This window comes from Balaenoptera acutorostrata, chromosome 4, assembly GCF_949987535.1.
Source record: "Balaenoptera acutorostrata chromosome 4, mBalAcu1.1, whole genome shotgun sequence".
NCBI lineage: Eukaryota > Metazoa > Chordata > Mammalia > Artiodactyla > Balaenopteridae > Balaenoptera > Balaenoptera acutorostrata.
Window position 1 is genome coordinate 145,654,273 of NC_080067.1, and position 24,693 is coordinate 145,678,965.

Below are 24,693 nucleotides of genomic sequence, written 5' to 3' on the forward strand. Positions count from 1 at the left end.
GTCCCAATCACCAGGCGGCCACAAAAGCCACCAAACTTGTAAGCAACCAGGATGTCTTTCAATAAGTGAATGGATAAACAAACTATGGTACATGCGTACCATGGAATATTATTCAGCCATTTTAAAAAAGGAGCTATCAAGCTACAAAAAGACATGCAACAACCTTAAATGCATTATATGAAACAAAAGAATCCAATCTGAAAACTCTGCATACTATATTATTCCAATGATATGACATTATGAAAAAGGCAAAACTATAGAGATGGTATCAAGACCAGTGGTTGTCAGGGGTTCAGGGCGGGTAGGAGGGAAGGGATGAAGAGGTGGAGCACAGAGGACTTTTAGGGCAGTGAAACTATTCTGTATGATACTGTCATGATACCACATGTCATTCTACATGGGTCAAAACTCATGGAATGTACAACACAAAGGGTGAACCCTAATGTAAACCAGGGACTTGTTCTAATAATAAAGATCAGTACTGTGGTTGCCAAGGGGTGGGGGAGGGAAGGACTGGGAGTTGGGATTAGCAGAGGCAAACTATGATATAGAGGATGGATAAACAACAAGGTCCTATTGTAGAGCACAGGGAACTATATTCAACATCCTGTGATAAACCATAATGAAAAAGAATATATATGTGTACATATACATATATATTATATATGTATATATGTTATATGTGTATATATAGTATATGTGTATATATAATATATGTATTATATAACGAATCACTTTGATGTACACCAGAAACTAACACAGCATTGTAAATCAACTATACTTCAATAAAAAATAAATTAAAAAAAATAATGATCAATATTGGCTCATCATTTGTAGCAAATATCACACTCTAATATAAGATGTTCAGTACAGGGAAATGGGGGGTAGGGGGAGTGAGATGATATATCGGAAATCTCTGTACTTTCCACTCAATTTTTCTGTAAACATAAACTGCTAAAAGAAAAATCATCTAATATATATATATATGAAGCTATTTTATAATTTTATAGTCTTTATATTTATAATTTTATAATCCAGTATAAAAGCCACCCTTAAAATTATATAGAATTCATATGACGTTGTTGTATATGTTAAAATTAATAGGAGGGAGGGTGGGAGGGAGGCAGACACAAGAGGGAAGAGATATGGGAACATATGTATATGTATAACTGTTTCACTTTGTTATAAAGCAGAAACTAACACACCATTGTAAAGCAATTATACTCCAATAAAGATGTTAAAAAAAATTAATAGGCTAACGATGTCAATATCATCTACCAAATTTGTATCCCACAATATGCATGGCTGTACACTGAGAAGGAACACTTCGAACTTTCAGACTGAAGTGGGAAGTTATTTATCTTCCAACATGCAGGGAGAGGCTAAGGGAAGATAGTAGAATAAAACAAAAGAACATAAATTTTAAATTTTTTAAGGAAAAAATTCATTTGGATGTTTAAGTCTTTCTTAAATGATTGAGTTAAAACCGTTAACTCTCTGCACAATTGTTCCCGACACATCCTGATGAAGCAGAAAGTCTAAAACACAGGGCTGCTCCCCAGGCAGCGTCCTGCCGTTCCTTTAGAATATTCCTGCTTAAATAGAAGCATTTGTTGTTTTAACATATCCTCAGTAAAACTGAAGGCTAATCTTGCAGTAGGACATGGCATCGCATTTTCAAAACTACACACAAAGTACTCTCAGGTGAAAGAGCAAATGCTTACTCAATACACTCTCTGAAATTAAAACTCTTCACACGTTCCAAGAAAAATAGAAGACTTTTTCCCTGGTAGCTCTACCGATCACACTAAAGGTCCTACTTCAGTTCAAACGTAAACACACAGCCAGCTCTGATGACAAAGCTGTTTAAATACTCAGTACCTCTAATAGAATAACTCAAGGGTGCCAGGTTTCATTTACCTTAGATGGGGCTCTGCTTTTCTGGCTCCCGGGCCCCTCCTATCCTAAGAACAAACATCTCGTTCCAGGAAAGATTATGAGCTAATTATCAGGGATTATTGTACAAAACTACTCCTGAGTAGACAGATGGCCTTTTATAGAAAACCAATCTATAGAGTGCATTTAGAATGAAATAAAATTCAAGAAGAGCAGACCTCCATTTTAAAGCATATTCGACCTGACACAGTTAATTAAAAAAAAAAAAAAAAACAGCTATCATGGAACTCTGGTTCCAGGTACAATGAGTTGAGTGCAAGGTGGCTATATTATTTGGGGGCCCATTGCAAAGTGAAAACATGGGACCCCCATTTAAAAAATTAAGAAATTACAACTGAGCAGTAAACCATGAGCAGGTCACTTCTGAGTGTGGGGACACAGGCGGGACGGCACACAGGTGGGACACCAAGGAAGCCTAGACAGGTTGACTTGGCTTGGACCTGTGCTGATGGTCATCTTTGCTGTTTGCGGGCACTGGACACTCACTGGTGCACAGCAGGAATGTTTGAGAAAAGGGGGAATGTTTCAAACCTCTGTCTCCTCATTAATTAAACTAAAACTCTGCTATATATATGTTCACTGTGTAACCATATGAGAATCATGTGATTTTTGAAACATTTTGAAAATGATCATTTTTTAAAATTTTATTTTATACTGAACTTGTGTTAGTTTCAGGTGTACAGCAAAGTAATTCAATTATACATATACATCTATCTATTCTTTTTCAGATTCTTTTCCCACGTATATATAGGTTATCACAGAACATTAAGTAGAGTTCTCTGTGTTATACAATAGGTCTTTGTTGATTATCTATTTTACATATAGTAGTGTGTATATGTTAAGCCCAACCTCCTAATTTATCCCTCCCCCAACCTTTCCCCTTTGGTAACCATCAGTTTGTTTCCTAAATCTGTGAGTCTATTTCTGTGTTGTAAATAAGTTCATTTGTGAAAATGGTCATTTTTGTCAGGACCCCAAATCCTTTTCTTTACTGCTAGGTTTGAGACATCACCAGAACCCATCCCCACCACATCTGCACTGAAAATTTCACTTACCTTCTTTAGCTGCTGTTCCTTGAGAGCTTCCCCAGAGACACAGCAATCCTGTCACCCCAGTCGGCTAAGTACCTGCCCCCGCTTGGCACTACATCCTTCCCGGTGACGGGCTAAACAAGGGGCTGCCTTGGGGTCTAACCTAACGGATTTGCACGCTCAGGCCCTCTCTCCAAGAATGTTCACAGCCCCTGAAACCTGTCCAAAGAAAACTGTAAAACTTCCACCCTTGATCCAGCAGTTCTGAACACTGGGTCTGTGTGTTTCCTTGCTAAAACCAAGCCAATGAGACGCGACGTGGATCCATAAAGGTTGGTTTTGCTGAGCCAACCTCAGCCAATTTTAGTGCGTGCCTTTTTGCATTTATCACAGTTATGCAGTCAGAAAGTCTGACGTCCGTTAAAACTAAAAGGTCATTCACGTCAACAGCAGGACTGTCTCGGTTTACGGTGGGGCTCCTTCTTGTCTAGAAAAAGCAAGGGGCTTCAGTGAAAAGGATTTGGGTTGCTTTCCATCTGGATTTTATTTTAGGTTTTTAATTATTTTTAGACATAGTTAATGTTTGACAAGGTAATACTTGCCTGTTATCAAAAAGTGTGAGAAGGTATACAAATAAGAAGTTTCCCTCCTGCCCCATCCAACAAACCTCCACACTTAGTGGGTGGTTTTACATATTACCTTCTATCTAATAATATTCAGAGATTATTATGCAAATACAAACGGATACTCCCCCTTTTGCACAAACGGTAGCATACCCTATACCCTATTCTGTACAGTTCCGTTCTGAGAGCGCGTTCATAAGTCCAATTTGTTCGTATGTCCAACAAAGTTAGCCTAGGTACCCAACTAACACAATCGGCTATATAGTACTGTACTGTAATAGGTTTATAATACTTTTCACACAAATAATACATTAAGAAAACACAAGAAACAAAGAAAACATTTTAAATCTTACAGTATATTATCGTGAAAAATACAGTCGTACAGTACAACAGCTGGCATACAGGGGCTGGCATCAAGTGAACAGGCAAGAAGAGTTACTGACTGGGGGAGGGAGAGGAGGTGGGAGATGGTAGAGCTGAAGGGTGGTCAGCAATAGGAGACGGAGGGCAAGCTGCAATTTCACTCACGCCTGATGTTGATGGTACAGGTTCTGGGTTTGAAATAAAGATACTGTACTACTGCACTCTATACAGTACTGTACAGTAAAGTACACAAAAGCACAGCCACTTGTAGAGGATGCACACACATGACAACATTCACCAGACACGTGAACTAACTTACGTGATTGGACATGCGCACACACGTTCACATCTTTGAAAGTTCGCAACTTGAAGTTTCATATGCAGGGGACTTGCTGTACTTTCCTTTGTAATTTAACACTCTTTCTTGGAGCCATTTCATTAGTACATAAAAGGCACACCCCCTGTAGCGTTCCATTGTATGTATGGATGTCCCATAATATACTTAACCAGTCTTATTTTAGGGGGACAAGTATGTTGTTGCCAACATTTTGCTGTACAAAATTACCCAAATCTATTTTTCAAATGTGATCTGTTCACTAGTGCCTGAAGAAGCCATCAGGCAATGAAGAAATCACTGCCAATCACACCAGGGCCCCAAGGCATGTGTCTCAGTTGTAAAAAGTGGATTTCCAACAGGGAGCACACATTTTTACCCCACAAAAGTTGGGAACTGAAGATTTTTCCCTCTCCACCTAAGTTCTTCCAAGAATTTTCCTGAGAATTTGCCTCCAATGTAAGGATTGTGAAACCCTCTTATGTCCAATATACAAAAGAATCTCTGGGTATTACAGATTCACACAAGACCAAAGCCATCACACAATTAAAGGGCCCACAGCACCTTTAAATTTCCACTAACCCCCGATTCTTTCGATTCAAACACTTTGTATGTTAAGAGCCATGCAAAGGATAAACTAATTTTAGCAAGAGAAAGCACTCAGCAAAATGACTACCCCATAGCAAGTGCTCAGTAAATAACAGCAAAAAATCAATGAGCCACCTACAACCTGCTTCCTGTAGTCAATAAAATACGAACCACTTAAACACTCAAAAGAGATGAATAAACACTGAAAAGAAAGTTTAATGCCTGCAGCCCACCTCAGTTTTCCCCCACCCCCAATTTCTAGGTTAATGTCTGATGATCTAAGCCAGAGTTCAACCCTGGATCATATCACAGCACTAGATCTGTGGGTTCTAGAATCAAGGCAGTAACTACACCACATCGCCAGAAAGGCCAATGTTGGTGGTTGTCAAAGTGTGGTCTATCCAGAGACCCCCAGGAGTCTCAGACCCTTTCAGGGACTCCATGAGGTCAAAGCCAGTTTTATAGTAACACTAAGACCTGCCTTTCTCACTCTTGCTCTCTCAATATACTGTGGAGTTTTCCAGAAGATTTGTGACAAGTGATATTGCAACGGATTGAAAATAAAGGCAGGAATGAGAAAGAATCCAGCTGTCTTCCAGTAGGCCAGCCATTAAAGAGACTTGAAAAAAAAATGCAAAAGAATGCTGCTCTTCCTAGTAGACAACTTTGTTTTGGAAAATATAGTTTTTTTAATAAAATATATTATTTATGTCAACCTGTAATGGGCCTATTATTTTTTACTCAATAAAATATATTTAAAATTTCTCAGTTTTACTTTCTAATACAGTAAAAATGCTCTGGGTAGCACAGTCCACAAAAACAAAAGCTCTTGGAGGTCTTTAGTAATTTTTAAGAGTGTGAAGGGGTTCCAAAACCAACAAGTTTGAGAACCCCTACCCTGTATGACAAACAAAGATATGCTGGTTATCAGTCCCTTCGCCTGAAGTTCTAGGGGGTCAGCCAGCCTGTGGACTTAGTCACACTTACATTCCCAGCACCCACACAGCACCTGCATGTGGTGGTGCCCAGTGTGTGAAGGAGGGAGGAGGGGAGGGGGCAGAGCAGACCCAAGGACCTTTCCATCAATTATCACTAAGTAGTGCAACTAAGGCAAAGGTAGGAAAACGCTCCAAGAGAATATGGAAAGTTGTTTGGGGTGAATTGCTTACCGTGAAGAAAATAAGCAAATGGAAAAAGACTTGGAGATCTATGTGGAAAGGAAGGGAAGGCAGGAAACACGTAAACAGATGTTCATGTCCCAGCAAGGCTTGTCTGGCGCATCTGGTTCAACCCCTCTCACCGCTGCTGATGCTTCACGAAGAGCCTCTTCGCACGTGACCCACCCCTCAGTCCCAAGCCTGGGCAGCCAGGTGTACCCAGGTTTCTGGGACCACCCTCAACTGTGCACCACACACCCTCACCCACGTGCCCCTATGGTTCTGATAAGAATGTATCTCGGAGGGGAACGGAGTCAAGATGGTGGTGTGGGAAGACGGGGAGTTAGCGTCTCCCCACAACCAAGGGTTCTGCTGGCAGCTGGTGGGGGACACTGACGCCCAAGGAGACGGGAGGAACCCCAGAGTGAACTGGTAGGATGTAGGGGGACTGAGGGGGGAGGAGAAGTGGAGGCCAGACAAGATCGGTGCCCCTGAAGCCCCGAGATCAGGAGACGCGGGTGGGAGGGACTCTCTAGGAAGAGCAGGAGAGGAGAGGAGGGCGATTGCCCCGCCCACTCGGGCGGGGCAGCCTGCTGAGCTCCCAAGCCAGTACCCCCCCTCCAAAGCCCCAGCCAGGCCGCATGGGTCCTGGGGGCATAGGAGGGAGGCCGGGGAGATCAGGAGTGGCAGGCAGGAGGGACCATGCAGGAGGAGCAGGAGAGGAGAGGAGGGCGATTGCCCCGCCCACTCAAGCCCAGGAAGCCTGCTGAGCTCCCAGGTGAGGTCTCCGCCCTCTGAGACCAGGGGTGGGGGTTATGCCTGGGCCCCGTCTGTTCCTTGAGCCTAAACCCCACCCCCCACAGCCCCCAGCACCTTTTCCAGCCCTGTGGGTCCTGAGCATAGGCCCTGCCCACCACCCAAACCTCACCCTTGCTTAGGCCCCATGCATCACAGCCAAGGCCTTCCCCCTCAAGCTTTTTTTTTTTTCCTTTTCTTTTCCTTCCTCCTCTTTTTTACTATTGTGGTACTGATGTACCTTCCGGTTGTTGATTCATCTGTATTTTTATTTTTATATTCTTTCTAACATATCTGTTAGTTTCCTAGTCTAATTTTATTTTTTAATTTGTTATTGTTCTCTCTCTCTTTTTTTTTTTTTTGCCACCCCACACGGCTTGCAGGATCTTGATTTGGGAGCCAAGGGTTGGGCGGAAACTCCTGCAGTGGGAGCTCCAAGTCCCAACCACTGGACTAACAGAGAACCTCAGACTGCAGGGAATATCCATTGGAGTGAGGTCTCACAGAGTTCCTCATCTCAGCACCAAGACCCAGCTCTACCCAACAGCCTACAAACTCCAGTGTTGGAAGCCTCAGGCCAAACAACCAGTAAAACAGGAACACAATCCCACTCATAAAAAAAAGAAAGAAAGAAAGAAACAAAGAAATGGCAAAAAAATATGTCACAGATGAAGCAGCAAGGTAAAAACCTACAAGACCAAATAAATGAAGAGAAATTAGTCAATCTACCTGAAAAAAGAATTCAGAGTAATGATAGTAAAGATGATCTAGAATCTCAGAAATAGAATGGAAGCATGGATTAAGAAAATAAAAGAAATGTTTAACAATGATTTAGAAGAACTGAAGAACAAGCAAATAGAGATGAACAGCACAATAACTGAAATGAAAAATACGAATCAGTAACAGAATAACGGAGGCAGAAGAACAAATAAGTGAGCTGGAAGACAAAACGGTAGAAATAACTGCTGAGGAGCAAAATAAAGAAAAAAGAAAGAAAAGAATTGAAGACAATCTCAGAGACTTCTGGCACAACACTAAACGCACCAATATTTGAATTATAGGGGTCCCAGAAGAAGAAGAGAAAAAGAAAGGGTCTGAGAAAATATTTGAAGGGATTATAGTGTAAAACTTCCCTAACATGGGAAAGGAAATAGTCACCCAAGTCCAGGAAGCATAGAGAGCCCCATACAGGATAAACCCTACAAAAAACACACCAAGATACATATTAATCAAACTAACAAAAATTAAATTCAATGAAAAAATATTAAAAGCAACAAGGGAAAAACAAAAAATAACATACAAAAGAATCCCCATAAGGTTATCAGTTGATTTTTCAGTGGAAACTCTGCAGGCCAGAAGGCAGTGGTAAGATATACTTAAAGTGATGAAAGAGAACAACCTACAACCAAGATTACTCTACACAGCAAAGATCTCATTCAGATTTGATGAAGAAATCAAAAGCGTTTCAGAAAAACAAAAGCTAAGAGAATTCAGAACCACCAAACCAGCTTTACAACAAATGCTGAAGGAACTTCTCTAAGTGGGAAACAGAAGAGAAGAAAAAGACCCACGAAACAAACCCAAAACAATTAAGAAAAAGGTAATAGGAACATACATATCGATAATAAAGTTGAATGTAAATGGATTAAAAGCCCCAACCAAAAGACACAGACTGGCTGAATGGATACAAAAACAAGACCCATATATATGTTATCTACAAGAGACCCACTTCAGACCTAGGGACACATGCAGACTGAAAGTGAAAGGATGGAAAAAGATATTCCATGCAAATGGAAATCAAAAGAAAGCTGGAGTAGCAATACTCGTATCAGATAAAGTAGACTTTAAAATAAAGAATGTTACAACAAATAAGGAGAGACACTGCATAATGATCAAAGGATCAATCCAAGAAGAAGATATAACAATTATAAATGTTTATGCACCCAACATAGGAGCACCTCAGTACATAAGGTAAATGCTAACAACCATGAAAGGAGAAATCGACAGTAACACAATAATAGTAGGGGACTTTAACATCCCACTTACACCAATGGACAGATCATCCAAGCAGAAAATAAATAAGGAAACACAAGCTTTAAATGACACAACAGACCAGATAGATCTAATTGATATTTATAGGACATTCCACCCAAAAGTGGCAGAATACACTTTCTTCTCAAGTGCACATGGAACATTCTCCAGGATAGGTCACATCTTGTTTCACAGATCAAGCCTCAGAAAATTTAAGAAAATTGAAATCATATCAAGCATCTTTTCTGACCACAACACTATGACATTGGAAATAAATTACAGGGAAAAAACTGTAAAAAACACAAATACATGGAGGCTAAACAATGCACTACTAAATAACCAAGAGATCATTGAAGAAATCAAAGAAGAAATTTAAAAAATACATAGAAACAAATGACAACAAGAACACAACGACCCAAAACCTATGGGATGCAGCAAAAGCAGTTCTAAGAGGGAAGTTTATAGCAATTCAATCTCACCTCAAGAAACAAGAAAAATCTCAAATAAACAATCTAGCCCTGCACTTAAAACAACTGGAGAAAGAAGATCAAAGAAAACCCAAAGTCAGTAGAAGGAAAGAAATCATAAAGATCAGAGCAGAAATAAATGAAATAGAAATGACAAAAAAAAAGCAAAGATCAATAAAACTAAATGTTGGTTCTTTGAGAAGATGAACAAAGTTGACACACCCTTAGCCAGACTCATCAAGAAAAAAAGAGAGAGGACACAAATCAATAAAATTAGAAATGAAAAAGGAGAAATCAAAACTGACACTGCAGAAATAAAAAGTATTATAAGAGACTGCTACAAACAACTATATGCCAGTAAAATGGACAACCATGAAGAAATGGACACATTCTTGGAAAGGTACAATTTTCCAAGACTGAACCAGGAAGAATTAGAAAATATAAACAGACCTATCACAAGTAATGAAATTGAAACTGTAATTAAAAACCTTCCACAAACAAAAGTCCAGGACCAGATGGCCTCACAGGTGACTTCTATCAAATATTTAGAGAAGAGCTAACACCTATCCTTCTCAAACTCTTGCAAAAAATTGCAGAGGGAGAAACACTCCCAAATTCATTCTACGAAGCCACCATCACCCTGATACCAAAAACAGAAAAAGATATTACAGAAACAGAAAATTATAGACCAATATCACTGATGAACATAGATGCAAAAACCCTGAACAAAATACCAGCAAACAGAATCCAACAGCACATTAAAAGGATCATGCACCATGATCAAGTGGGATTTATCCCAGGGATGCAAGGATTCTTCAATATATGCAAATCAATCAATGTGATACACCACATTAACAAATTAAGGAATAAAAACCATATGATCATCTCAATAGATGCAGAAAAAGCTTTCAAAAAATTAAACACCCATTTATGATAAAAACCCTCCATAAAGTAGGTATAGAGGGAACTTTTCTCAACATAATAAAGACCATATATGACAAACCCACAGCCAACATCGTTCTCAATGGTGAAAAACTGAAACCGTTTCCACCAAGATCAGGAACAAGACAAGGTTGCCCACTCCCACCACTGTTTTTCAACACAGTTTTGGAAGTTTTAGCCACAGCAATCAGAGAAGAAAAAGAAATAAAAGGAATCCAAATCGGAAAAGAAGAAGTTAAGTTCTCACTGTTTGCAGATGACATGATACTATACATAGAGAATCCTAAAGACGCTACCAGAAAACTACTAGAGCTAATCAATGAATGTGGTAGAGTAGCAGGATACAAAATTAATGCACAGATATCTTTCATTCCTATACACTAAAGGTGAAAAATCTGAAAGAGAAATTAAGGAAACACTCCCATTTACCACTGCAACAAAAAGAATAAAATACCTAGGAATAAACCTACATAAGGAGACAAAAGACCTGTACTCAGAAAACTATAAGACACTGATGAAAGAAATCAAAGATGACACAAACAGATGGAGAGATATACCATGTTCTTGGATTGGAAGAATCAACATTGTGAAAATGACTATACTACCCAAAGCAATCTACAGATTCAATGCAATCCCTATCAAACTACCAATGACATTCTTCACAGAATTAGAACAAAAAATCTTACAGTTCGTATGGAAACACAAAAGACCCCGAATAGCCAAAGCAATCTTGAGGAAGAAAAACAGAGCTGGAGGAATCAGACTCCCCAACTTCAAACTATACCACAAAGCTACAGTAATCAAGACAGTATGGTACTGGCACAAAAACAGAAATATAGATCAGTGGTACAGGATAGAATGCCCAGAAATAAACCCACACACATATGGACACCTAATTTATGACAAAGGAGGCAAGAACATACAATGGAGAAAAGACAGCCTCTTCAATAAGTGATGCTGGGAAAACTGGACAGCTACATGTAAAAGAATGAAATTAGAACACTCCCTAACACCATACACAAAAATAAACTCCAAATGGATTAAAGACTTAAATGTAAGACCATACACTATAAAACTTTTAGAGGAAAACATAGGAAAAACACTCTTTGATATAAACCACAGCAAGATCTTTTTTGACCCACCTCCTAGAGTAACAGAAATAAAAACAAAAATAAATAAATGGGACTTAATTAAACCTAAAATCTTTTGCACAGCAAAGGAAACCATAAACAAGACAAAAAGACAACCCTCAGAATGGGAGAAAATATTTGCAAATGAAACAACAGACAAAGGTTTAATCTCCAAAATATGCAAACAGCTCATGGAGCTCAATATCAAAGAAACAAACAATCCAGTTAAAAAATGGGTGGAAGACCTAAATAGACATTTCACTAAGGAAGACATACAGATGGCCAAGAGGCACATGAAAACATGCTCAACATCACTAATTATTAGAGAAATGCAAATCAAAACTACAATGAGGTATCACTTCATGCTGGTCAGAATGGCCATTATCAAAAAAGCTAGAAACAATAAATGCTGGAAAGGGTGTGGTGAAAAGGGAACGCTCTTACACTGTTGGTGGGAAAGTAAATTGATACAACCACTATGGAAAACATTATGGAAGTTCCTTAAAAAACTAAAAATAGAACTACCATATGACCCAGAAATCCCACTACTGGGTATATACCCTGAGAAAACCATAATTCAAAAAGAGACGTGCACCACAATGTTCATTGCAACACTATTTACAATAGCCAGGACATGGAACCAACCTAAATGTCCATCAACAGACGAATGGATAAAGAAGTTGTGGTACATATATATGATGGAATATTATTCAGCCATAAAAAGGAACGAAATTGAGTCATTTGTTGAGAAGTGGATGGATCTAGAGACTGTCATACAGAGTGAAGTAAGTCAGAAAGAGAAAAACAAATATTGTATGTTAATGCATGTATGTGGAACGTAGAAAAATGGTACAGATGAGCCAGTTTGCAGGGCAGAAGTTGAGACACAGATGTAGAGAATGGACATATGGACACCAAGGGGGGAAAACTGCGATGAGGTGGGGATGGTGATGTGCTGAATTGGGAGATTGGGATTGACATGTATACACTGATGTGTATAAAACTGATGCCTAATAAGAACCTGCAGTATAAAAAAACAAACAAAACAACTAATACTAAACTTTCATTGGGTTATTTGTATGGAAATATGTTAATATAAATGTTTCAGACATTACATGAAATTTCTAAAAATCTTATATTTGTATTTGTATGGAAATATGTATGGAAATATGTTAATATAAATGTTTCAGACATTACATGAAATTTCTAAAAATCTTGTATTTGTATGGAAATATGTATGAAAATATGTTAATATAAATGTTTCAGACATTACATGAAATTTCTAAAAATCTTATATTTGTATTTGTATGGAAATATGTTAATATAAATGTTTCAGACATTACATGAAATTTCTAAAAATCTTATATTTGTATTTGTATGGAAATATGTATGGAAATATGTTAATATAAATGTTTCAGACATTACATGAAATTTCTAAAAATCTTATATTTGTATTTGTATGGAAATATGTATGGAAATATGTTAATATAAATGTTTCAGACATTACAGGAAACTTCTAAAAATCTTATATGTTCTGGTATAATGTTATAAGTAATAATCCTAGTTATTACTTTAAAATGTATATCTCAGAAATAACTAATTTTCTTGTCAACTGCATTATTATGAACTTTCATCAAATCTTTAACCATGGTCATTTTTAAGTCTTTTGTCATTTACAGACAGTTCTGGGTGTACTCTGATGATTTTGCAAATATGTTCCTATAAAAGGGTTTCATCTTCAAGAAATTCATGGAAAAGACTCTGACAAGTACAGGTTTCTGGTAACTGACTGTACTGCTGAACTGAATGAATAAGCATTTTCAGAACTCTAATGAAAAACTGATGAACTCATAAAACTGCTAACAAAAGATCAAGATGAAAAAAAAAGAAATTAATTACATGGGACTGAGTGAACTGATGAGGATGAGTATAATTTTTGTGACTTTCTGTCTGAATTAAAAAAAAAAAAATCCCACAAGGACTCAGAGGAAAAGAATATACAAATCAATTTTCACTGCAAAGTAAAGGAGCTGTTACAGTGGAGGATTACTGGACTGAATGTCAATATTATGACATAGTATAAGTGTGTTTCATGTTTGGTAATTGCAATCATTGTTGCTTTTGTTGTGGTCATCCATGTACAATGCTTGGTGTCAGTCTATCTATCTCTTGTAAAAATAAAATACAGTGTGTGTGTGTGAAAAAAAAAATGTTAGTAGGGTAAAAAAAAAAAAAAAAAAAAAGTTAGTAGGGTTGTGGTCTCATCTGAAGGTTTGACTAAAGAAAGATCCCGTTCCAAGCTTACCCACACAGCTGTTGATAGGATTCAGTTCCTCAGAGCATCAGTTCATCTCTGGCTGTTGACTGACAGTCACCCTCAGTTCCATGTCAAGTGGGCCTCTCCACAGGACAATTCAAGCAAGACAGAAGTCACATTCTTTTATAGCCTAAGCTGGGAAGAGACATTCTGTCACATTTGCCATGTCCTTTGTTAGAATCAAGTGACTGTGTCTAGTCTATGTTCAATGGGAGGTTATTATACAAAGATATAAATACCAGGAGGTGAGGATCACTGGGGGCTATTTCAGAAGCTGCCTACTAAATAAGCATTCTTAAAATTCTCTTCTTCCATGGATTTGTAAACTCCGCTTTGCAGCCTTCAGAGATGTTGGTGGACCTCAGCTGTCTGCTTTTCTCACACCACACCTTCTCCCTCACTGAACTCAATCTCATTACTACTGGTGACTCTGGGGTTCGCTCCATTAGAAGGACTCAGAGGTACCAATATGGCTCGATGACAAGGCAAGACTTATAAAAAGATACAAAGAATAATAGGGTGAAAAGCCATGTATTCATCACACAGTTTAAGAAATAAAACAATACTAATTCAGTTGAAGCTCTTGGTTCCCCTCCCCATTTATAGCCCTACCCTTCTTTTTAGAAGCAACTGCTGTTCTGAGTTTGGTGTTGATTGCTATTATGTATTTCTTCATATTCTTGTTATGTACGTATATATTACATAAGTCATATTTACTGTTGTTTTGCATGTTTTAGCCTTTATGCAAACATAATCATATTATGTGTATTTTTCTGCAACTTGCTTTTTTGCTCATATTATGAGCAAAAAGCATATATTATGTTTGTAAGATTTATTCATATTAAAAAAAAAAAAAAAAAAAGAGACGTGCACCACAATGTTCATTGCAACACTATTTACAATAGCCAGGACATGGAACCAACCTAAATGTCCATCGACAGATGAATGGTTAAAGAAGATGTGGTATATATATACAATGGAATATTATTCAGCCATAAAAAGAAACAAAATTGAGTTATTTGTAGTGAGGTGGATAGACCTAGAGTCTGTCATACAGAGTGAAGTAAGTCCGAAAGAGAAAAACAAATACCGTATGCTAACTCATACATATATGGAATCTAAAAAAAAAAAAAATGGTACTGATGAACCTAGTTGCAGGGCAGGAATAAAGAGGTAGACATAGAATGGACTTGATGACACGGGGTGGGAGGGGAAGCTGGGGTGAAGTGAGAGTAGCATCAACATATATACACTACAGAATGTAAAATAGTTGGCTGGTGGGAAGCAGCAGTATAGCACAGGGAGATCGGCTTGGTGTTTTGCAATGACCTAGAAGGGTGAGATAGGGAGGATGGGAGGGAGGCTCAAGAGGGAGGGGATATGCGGACATGTTTATGCATATGGCTGATTCACTTTGTTGTGCAACAGAAACTAACATGGTGTTGTGAAGCAATTATACTCCAATAAAGATCTATTTAAAAAAAAAAAGAATGTATCTGGGACACATGGTGCTGATGTTGTTGCCCTGGGTGCCCATCACTGAGTGTGCCTGGGCACTTAGCTGAAGAGCTGCCATTTTGCCCTCCTGTGAACACCCCACCAGCAAGGCCTGAGGGCTCCTCTATCCACTCCCCAACCAACACTTGGTATTAGAAGTCTTCCTAATTTTGCCTAATGGATTGAAAGTGATATCTTATTCTTTTACTCTGCATTTTTCCCATTCCCATTCCTAAAGAGTGTCTCCGCCTAAGTTTAAGCACCTTTGGAGGTCTGCCTCTCCTGTAAATCACCTGTTTATATCCTTCACCCTTTTTTCCATTAGAATTTCTTCTTTTTTTAAATTGAAATATAATTGATTTACAATGTTGTGTTAGTTTCTGGTGTACAGCAAGGTGATTCAGTTTTATATATATATATTTTTTTCTTTTTCATATTCTTTTCCATTATGTTTTATTACAAGGTATTGAATATAGTTCCCTGTGCTATACAGTAGGTCCTTGTTGGTTATCTATTTTATATACAGTAGTGTGTATATGTTAATCCCAAACTCCTAATTCATCCCTCCCCCACCCCCTTTCCCCTTTTCGTAACCATAAGTTTGTTTTGTATGTCTGTGAGTCTGTTTCTGTTTTGTAATTAAGTCCATTTGTATCAGATTTTAGATTCCACATGTAAATGATATCATATGGTATTTGCCTTTCTTTTTTTTTTAACCAGTTTCTGAAATAAAGTCATTCTACCAGTTAGTCTATAAGTCTCTGCTGGCTTATGCATTCAAGAGTCTTTTTTATTGAAGTATGGTTGATATACAATGTTGTGTTAATTTCTGCTGTACTTATTTGTAAATAAGTTCATTTGTATCATATTTTAGATTCCACATATAAGAGGTATCATATGATATTTGTCTTTCTTTGTCTTACTTCACTTAGTATGAGAATATCTAGGTCCATCCACGTTGCTGCAAATGGCATTATTTCACAGAACTCCTTCTCTGTCTTACTGGTTTGTAGGTGTTTCTCATATATTCTTTATTAGTTTCAGCTGTGGACACATCTTTCTGCAACCTGACACCTTCTCCAATCTGTTGTCTTTCTCTAACCTTGTCCATGGGGTCCTCATGGGCAATAGGTTTTATTGATTTTGTTTGTTTGTTTGTGATGTGAGCTTTTAAACTTTGGCTTACTAATCCTTTTCCCTCTCTAAGGCCAAAGACATCCTCCTACATCTTCTTCTATTGAATTTATGGTTTTACAGTTCACATTTAGGTCTTTAGTCCAGTGGGAGTCAAAGCTGGTAATGAAGTTATCTTTACATTGCAAACCAAGCCGTGCCAATGTATAAAAACCAGGCATTTCCTTGCAATGGCCAGAGAGTCCCCATCTTGAGCCTGTACCTCTGGGGACGGCTCAGCAGGTATGTTCTAAATTCCAGTGGCTGAAGGCTTTACGGAGGCTCCTTCTAATGGAGCTGTTCCATCCGGAGCCCCCGGCACAAACACCCATGCACGCCTTCCTCCCCAGGACAAACCCCACTGAGCCCCAGTATGTTGGGGCCATCTGAGTTCATGGTTTCCAAGAAAACCCAATTTGTGGTTCCAATGTGGCAGAAGCAGGTATCATCAGAGTAGTACCTGAAATACCTACATATTCCAATAACCAGTGCCTGCTCTCTGCCAGGAACTGTCGTAAGCACTTAGCACCCTTTACCCCAGGATCTTGCTTGTGGTGTAAGGTCTCATCGAAGCCTCAGTGGAGACATTCCAGGGAGTGATGAGACGTGGCTGGTGAGAATTCATCAGGCGCAGAACATGGAGTGACACACATTACACCCCGAGAAACCAATGTCATTGGCCAACCTTCCAGCATCTGCTACAGGAGACCATTCATGGCTTGTACATCCTTTGAGCCCAGCCCTTTGCTTGAGGGTCCTGGTAACAGCGTGACTGCTTGAAATCCAGCTGGGGCAAATGCAGAGCCATGGCAAGAAATGCTCGCTGTTAAGGTTGTAACACAAAGTGGAATCTAAAAAATAAAAAACTCACGAGCTTCCCTGGTGGTACAGTGGTTAGGAATCTGCCTGCCAGCGCAGGGGACACAGGTTCAAGCCCTGGTCTGGGAAGATCCCACATGCTGCGGAGCAACTAACCTCGTGCGCCGCAGCTACTGAGCCTGCGCTCTAGAGCCCATGCTCCACAACAAGAGAAGCCACTGCAGTGAGAAGCCCCCGCGCAACAACGAAGACCCAACGCAGCCAAAAATAAAATAAAAATAAAATAAATAACTTTATAAAAATTAATTAGTTAATTAATTAATCTAAAAGTCACCAAGGGGGGAAAGCAGTGGGGGGGGGGGGGGGCGGTGAATTGGGAAATTGGGACTGACATGTATACACTAATATGTATAAAATGAATAACTAATAAGAACCTGCTGTATAAAAAAATAAATAAAATAAAATTCAAAAAAAATAAAAATAAAAAAGTCAAACTCATAGAAACAGAGAGTAGAATGGTGATTGCCAGGGGCTGGGGGCAGGGGAAACAGGAGAGGCTGGTAAAAGGGTACAAACTGAGTTATGAGGAAGGTCTGAGGATCGAATGTATAACATGGTGACTGTCATTTAGAATACTGTGTTGAATAATTGACATTTGCTGAAAGAGTGGAACTTAAGTGTTCTCAAAAAAAAGAGAGAGTAAATACGTGAGGTGTTGGATGTGTGATAATTAGCAGGATGGTGGGAATCTCTCACAAAGTATATGGATATCTAATCACCATAGTGTACATTTTAAATACATTACAATTTTATTTGTCAACCATACCTCAATGAAACAAAAAATAAAGCTGTAGCCACATGTCAAATGGGGTTCTACCCATCCCCCAGACCTCGACGACGTCAGCTTGGACCCCCAACTCCATGTCAGATGCGACAATGTGAGGTCCTCTCCATTCACCCAATGGTTTCCTGAAGTTTCTCCAGCATGTGAACACACAAGCACACGTGAAAACCCAAGCATAATAACAAATGCTGGAGAGGATGTGGAGAAAAGGGAACCCTCCTACACTATTGGTGGGAATGAAAGTTGGTGCAGCCACTATGGAAAACAGTATGGAGGTTCCTCAGAAAACTAAAAATAGAATTACCATGTGATCCAGCAATCCCACTCCTGGGCATATACCTGGACAAAACTATAATTCAAAAAGAGACATGCACCCCTATGTTCATAGCAGCACTATTCACAATAGCCAAGACATGGAAACAACCTAAATGTCCATCAACAGATGAATGGATAAAGAAGATGTGGTACATATATACAATGGAATATTACTCAGCAATAAAAAAAGAACAAAATAATGCCATTTGCAGCAACATGGATGGACCTAGAGATGATCATACTAAGTGAAGTAAGTCACAAAGAGAAAGACAAATACCATATGATATCACTTATATGTGGAATCTAAACTATGGCACAAATGAACCTATCTACAAAACAGGAAAAGACTCACAAACATAGAGAACAGACCTGTGGTTGCCAAGGGGGAGGGGGTGGGAGAGGGAAGGACTGCGAGTGTGGGATTAGCAGATGCAAACGATTATATAGAGAATGGATAACCAACAAGGTCCTACTGTGTAGCACAGGGAACTAGATTCAATACCCTGTGATAAACCATAATGGAAAAGAATATTTTAAAAAAGAATGTCAGAAAAAAGAAAGAAAAACCGAGCACAGCAAATGCGTGCACATGTGGGCACGAGCATGCCTGGCTATTCATGTGTGCATGCATGAACACACACGGAGAGGTATACACATGAGAGGACACATGTGTATGAACAAGTGTGCACAGTCGCACAAAAGCAACTCGCACAGAACACCCGTTAGGGGTGACTGGCTTCACTGCAGATTGGTGGCCAGAGAGATGGAGAAGGGTTCAAACTGAAGTTCACGTGCAAAACTACCTCCAACTGCAGACCATCAGCCGTCGCAGCACCACCACCCCCGTCCCCTGACCTCTCTCTCCTCCCCCCTCTTTTCTCATCCTCCTCTTCTCATCTCTGAAAAAGCAAGGGGTCTTTCTCCTACCTCAAGTGTCATGGTGTTTTCCAAATATCACGACGATTTCCTCCTTGAGAAGAATTCTGCTGTCAGTCATTCAGATGACCAATGCTTTTAAATCACTTTATATAGTGAGAAGAGAGGTACAATCTCAAGAAATTCCTCTCCTGGACTAGCCTTCCCACGTGGATTCTTGAATGATGCTCTTTGTCACCTGCCACAGAATGTCGGGTACCTCTTAGCTACTTCACCCCTCATGTGTCTTTCAGGATCAGAACCGATGCCAGGAACCCAGGTGTCATGTCAGGCCAAGTCGTTTGCACTCTGCCCAAGAGATTCTAAGAGAACAACACACTGACACATTCTCAACGAACCGATAAGCAGTTCTCAGGGGTGCCAGATAAATGTTTTTCATCCTCAGGATATTTTCTTACCAACCACTTTCTCCACTCCTAGTTTAGTTGCCCGTGAAGTCCATTAGCTTAGAATGGGGGTTAGAAAAGCCCGTGGCAATGACGCAGTAAATTTGGAATCCTCAACGGCGAACGGCTCAAGACACCTACAATTGATATGGCCTTTCAGGAATGTAGATGAGCCTGTAATTTTAAGTACTGAACAAAAGTCTCCATGACTAATAGGGAGAAGAATAATCAAGGGGCAGAGGGTTGTCCTTCCCAGGAAGAAAAGAAGCTTACCTTCGATTTTAAACTAGGTTCATCATGGGTTGTCGCAACTGTTTGATGGATCAAATGTCAGTATTATTTATTTTATAGCTTAAAAAGGCGACATAAATTCTCCAGTTTCACATTTTGCCCCATTGGAATCCACAGTAACAAAAATCACAAAGGAATTTCTGGACTCTTCCCACACATTCATCCAAAAAATTGATAATTAGATCATCAGAATATGGTCCCATGCTTGGAAAGCAGTGACTGTACCAAGCGCACAAAAATTCAGGCTCAGTAGAAACTCTAAACCTAAGGATTTGGGGGATGTTGAGTGACAGCTTTCCAACATTTGCAGAAGCAACTTTGAGACTTGTCACAAGTAAGATCAATTTTGGCAAAGACCTCTCCACATGCCACCTCCTCCAATCCACACAAAGATTGCAGGAACCAGGTATTGGAGCAACATTTAAGTGTCTAATTCTCAGTGTTCTTGACACCTTCACAAAGACCCACCTTAGAATTAATAGTTAGTGTCTAGTTAAATATTGGTTGTGTGTGGTTGGCATGAAGGTGCTCACCACATTTTAAGTAAACAGGCTCTTTTAAAAGCATTTTCCCTTGGGGCGAAGATGCATTTCTCTTGGCCAGGTCTAAGGGAAGAGGTTGGATTCTATTTGTAAGTTTCCAGCTCCTAAGAGCCTCATTGAGGAGTTTGGACCAGTAATGACCACCAGTGTGGTCATTAGTAGTGGTGTGAACTGCTTTCTTCCCAAGAAGATTCTGTGCCAATACCTAACAATGAAAAGAAGAAATACAGAAATACACATTGCGTTTGGAAAAGTGTCCCCATTTGCCTTGTCAATTCCAATAACACATATCCTCCAAGTTACCAAATATTCAGTGTTTCACACTTCAAGGGATGGGCAAGGATTGGCTTTTAGGAAAGAAAACTGGCTTAGGGCATATCCTACAATTGAATTAGACCATATTGGGTGTCTACTCTGTGTCAAATGTTATCTCTAACTAATAACAAACCTACCAACAAGGTACATTGATCCTGTGTTACTTGTCAAGCTCAGAAAGATTAAGTAACTTGTCCAAGGTCAACCAGCAAAGTGAAAGAACCAGAATTCCAAACTAATTTCTTCTGGTCCCAAACTATTGGTCTGTATTAGTCTTCTCAGGCTGCCATAACAAAATATCACAAACCAGGCAGCCTGGACAATAAGAATTTATTTTATCCTAATTTTGTTTTTTTTTTTAAAGCACTTTATTTTTTTTAATTTTATTTTATTGTTTATTTTGGCTGCTTTGGGTCTTTGTTGCTGCGCACAGGCTTTCTCTAGTTGGGGCGAGTGGGGGCTACTCTTCATTGCGGTGCACGGGCTTCTCACTGCAGTGGCTTCTCTTGCTGTGGAGCACAGGCTCTAGGCACACGGGCTTCAGTAGTTGCAGCATGCGGGCTCAGTAGTTGCAGCGCACAGGCTTAGTTGCTCCGCGGCATGTGGGATCTTCCTGAACCAGGGATCGAACCCATGTCCCCTGCATTGGCAGGCAGATTCTAAACCACTGTGCCACCAGGGAAGTCCCTATTTTATCCTAATTTTGGAGGCTGAGAAGAAGTCCACGATCAAGGTGTCACATTGTCGGTTTCTGATGAGAGCTCTCTTCCTGGCTTGCAAACAGCCAAGCTCGCTGGTGTCTCTTCTTACAAGGACACTAATCCTCTCAGAGAAGAGTCCCACACTTACGACCTTGTTTAACCTTAATTACTTCCTTAGAGCTCCCAGTTCCCATACAGCTACACCAGTGGTCAGGGCTTCAACACAGGAATCTAGGGGGACACATTCAGACCATAACATGGTCTTTCTACTACATCATGTGGCCTCTCTGTATCAATATATCAATTAGAGAAAATACACTAAAATTTTGGATATTTTCAGTCACAACATTACACACTAAGACTCAGGTCTTCCCTGGCCTAAATATTTTCAACCATTAAATTTTTTTTACCGTTAAATCAGGAAGCAAGAACACAAGTTAGCAAGATAGAGTCAATCTTTTTCTTGACAACTTCTAAGAATTTTTTTGTATCATTTAATCTCAATTTTAATCTTCTGTCAGTTTTAGATATTACAAATACTTTCTCCTAGAGTGACACTTGCATGTCTGCCTTATCTTCTTTACTGAACAGGTCTTCTTTATTGAACAAAAATTCTTCTGTTCATTTTAATGTGCTATACTATTGGCGCGGACACATGTGGAAGGACAAAGGACAACTTGGAATTTTGCTCCGCTGGGCTCAGATGACTTTCTCCAGTTCAGTAATCAGCAGGACTTTGTCTAATTGCACAATGCCAGCCATGCCAACTAAATCTGTTCCTTGCTCAGAACACTGTAGAATTAAGATATTCCCAAAAGACTAATGAAGCACAAATCAATGAAAGACAGGAAAAAATCAGAGTTGCTCCCAGCTGTGAAAGACATAATCTTCCTTTAATATTTTGATTCCCTAGCAGAGCAGAAGTCATTTTTCTCCATGCATCACACTCAAAGGGACTTCAGACAGCATCATGCTCATATTGAAGGCTCCAGGGATTCACAGAGAGGCTGGCCTGCTTGTTACGATGACGCAGAGGGACAGGAGGCAGCTGTGATATTGATCGCTCCCAGCCCGGAGATGCTTTCAGAGATAATGGGAATCAGAGCTGAGTTTTGAAAAATGAATGGCCATAAAGAACAGTGGTTAAGACCATGGGCCTTGGGATAGACTGACATGGCTTCAGTTTCAGCTTCCAGCACTTTCTAGCTGCATGACCTTAGGCAAGTCACTTAACTGACACGGGGCTAGAGTGAGCCTTGGAAGGGAGCTGTGTAACAGGGCTTGGATCAGCCTGGCACTTGGTTTTCCACTTGGAACAAGTATTTGTGGGCAAGAGAGAATTTACTCTTGGGAGTAGAGGTTCCACTGCAAATTAAGCATCTTGACCTCAGGACAGAGAGAAGACTTGCTCCTTCTTCTGGGCTCAGAGGGGAGGATGCAAAGCCCCGCTGAGAAGCTGAATGATAAGAGAGCCCCTGTCATGGTGCATCCAGCACTTTGGAAGGACCATTTCAAGTTCCTCCCAGGGCAGGAGGGGAGGTTGTTCCTCATAGTGTCTTTTTTTTTTTACTTTTTTTATTTTTTATTGTGGCAGAGTATACACAACACAAAATTTACCATTTTGACCATTTTTAAGTGTAGAGGTCAGTGTCATTAAGCACATTCTCATGGTTGTACAACCATCACCACCCTCTATTCACAGAACTTTTTCATCATCCCAAGCTCAAACCCTGTCCCATTAAGCAGTAACTCCCCATCCCCTCCCCTCTCCCCTGGAACCTATTACTCTACTTTCTGTCTCTATGAGTTTGGCTACTCAAGGCATCTCATATCATGTAGAATCTTTACAGAATTTGTCTTGCTGTGACTGGCTTATTTCACTTATCCTAACGTCCTCAAGGTTCATCCCTGTTGGAGCACGTTTTAGAATTTCACTTCTTCTGAAGGGTGAATAATATTCATAATAAGGAATAAGGCTGGATAATCCTATGGATGGACCACATTTTGCTTCTCCAATCATCCATCGATGGACACTTGGGCTGCTTCCACCTCTTGGCCACTCTGAGTGACGCTGATGAGCAAAGGTGAACAGGTACCTGCCCACATCCCTGCCACCCCCCACAGTGCCCTCCACCCGGCCCTGGCCCTGGAGATTGTCCCTGTATCCAGGTTCTTTGATGACACCAATGCCCAGACAACTTCCCCTCAGGTCTCAGTAAAAGCAAGGCTGACTTCATGTCCTCCCTCTGTACTCATCTGAGGAGGTGACTATTCTGAGAAAAGTTCCAGAACAATTCTCGGGAGGATGTCTTGGGGCCGCAGCAGCTGGGAAGGAGACCTGAGTTGACCCCCTGCTGAGCAAGTGCAGATGACACACTATCAACCTATCACCTGAATGTCACAGAGAAGCCATTGCTTATCTTTCTTGCCAGACAATATATGGGGACCTGCCTTAGGAGGACACAACATTTTTTTCCTGGTGGTTGTTAGCAGATTAAAAGCCATGCAAACCTGAGATAATTGCATCACACCCCATAAATTATTAGTGTGTGTGCGTGTGGCAGTAACATAGACCAGTACCCAACAGCACTGAGTAGAGAGAATGACCTAGAATTTCCTGGTGTTTCCAAAGTCAGATGACCTCTAAGCAGGAGGGCTCCACTCAAGCCTGGTGACCACACCTATGACCCTCTGGGGACTGTGGGTCCCAAGCCAGAGCTCAGCACTCCTCCAGATGGGCGATTCACATCCACCCCCAGATGTGAGCCCAGATGGCTTGGCCACCCATCCCTAGAGCAGAGGTTTGACCAGAAGGTCTGAAGGCATGTTGGGGAAGCTAGTAAAATAGTCTTGTTCAGGCTTCAGAGGAAACAATAGGCCTTTGACTAAACAAAGACCCTGAAAGAGCTACACACTGAACTGCTAGACTACATGCAGGTCAGCAGAAATGGTGTTAACAAGTCTTGGGAACCAACAGATAAAGAAGGGAGTAAATCACGAAGCTTCTTGGGCCTTGGGGATCTGGCTAGTTCCCGGGGATCAGGGAATATTCTGAGACTTACAACTAAAGTATCAAAGCATTTGCAATAATAGCCAGAGCTACATATTTGCACACAAGCTGATATTCATCAGCGTTAAAA

General features: G+C 40.0%; 1 long non-coding RNA gene across 1 annotated transcript in view; it reads right to left on the minus strand.

Annotated features, from left to right (window-relative positions):
* LOC130708121 (uncharacterized) overlaps positions 1–3,256 on the minus strand; it is a 32,613-nt gene extending 29,357 nt beyond the window's left edge. Inside the window, exon 1 of the long non-coding RNA XR_009008189.1 lies at positions 3,012–3,256. This is a non-coding gene — a long non-coding RNA (uncharacterized LOC130708121). The remainder of the gene's footprint in view (positions 1–3,011) is intronic.
* Between the last annotated feature and the right edge of the window lie 21,437 nt (positions 3,257–24,693).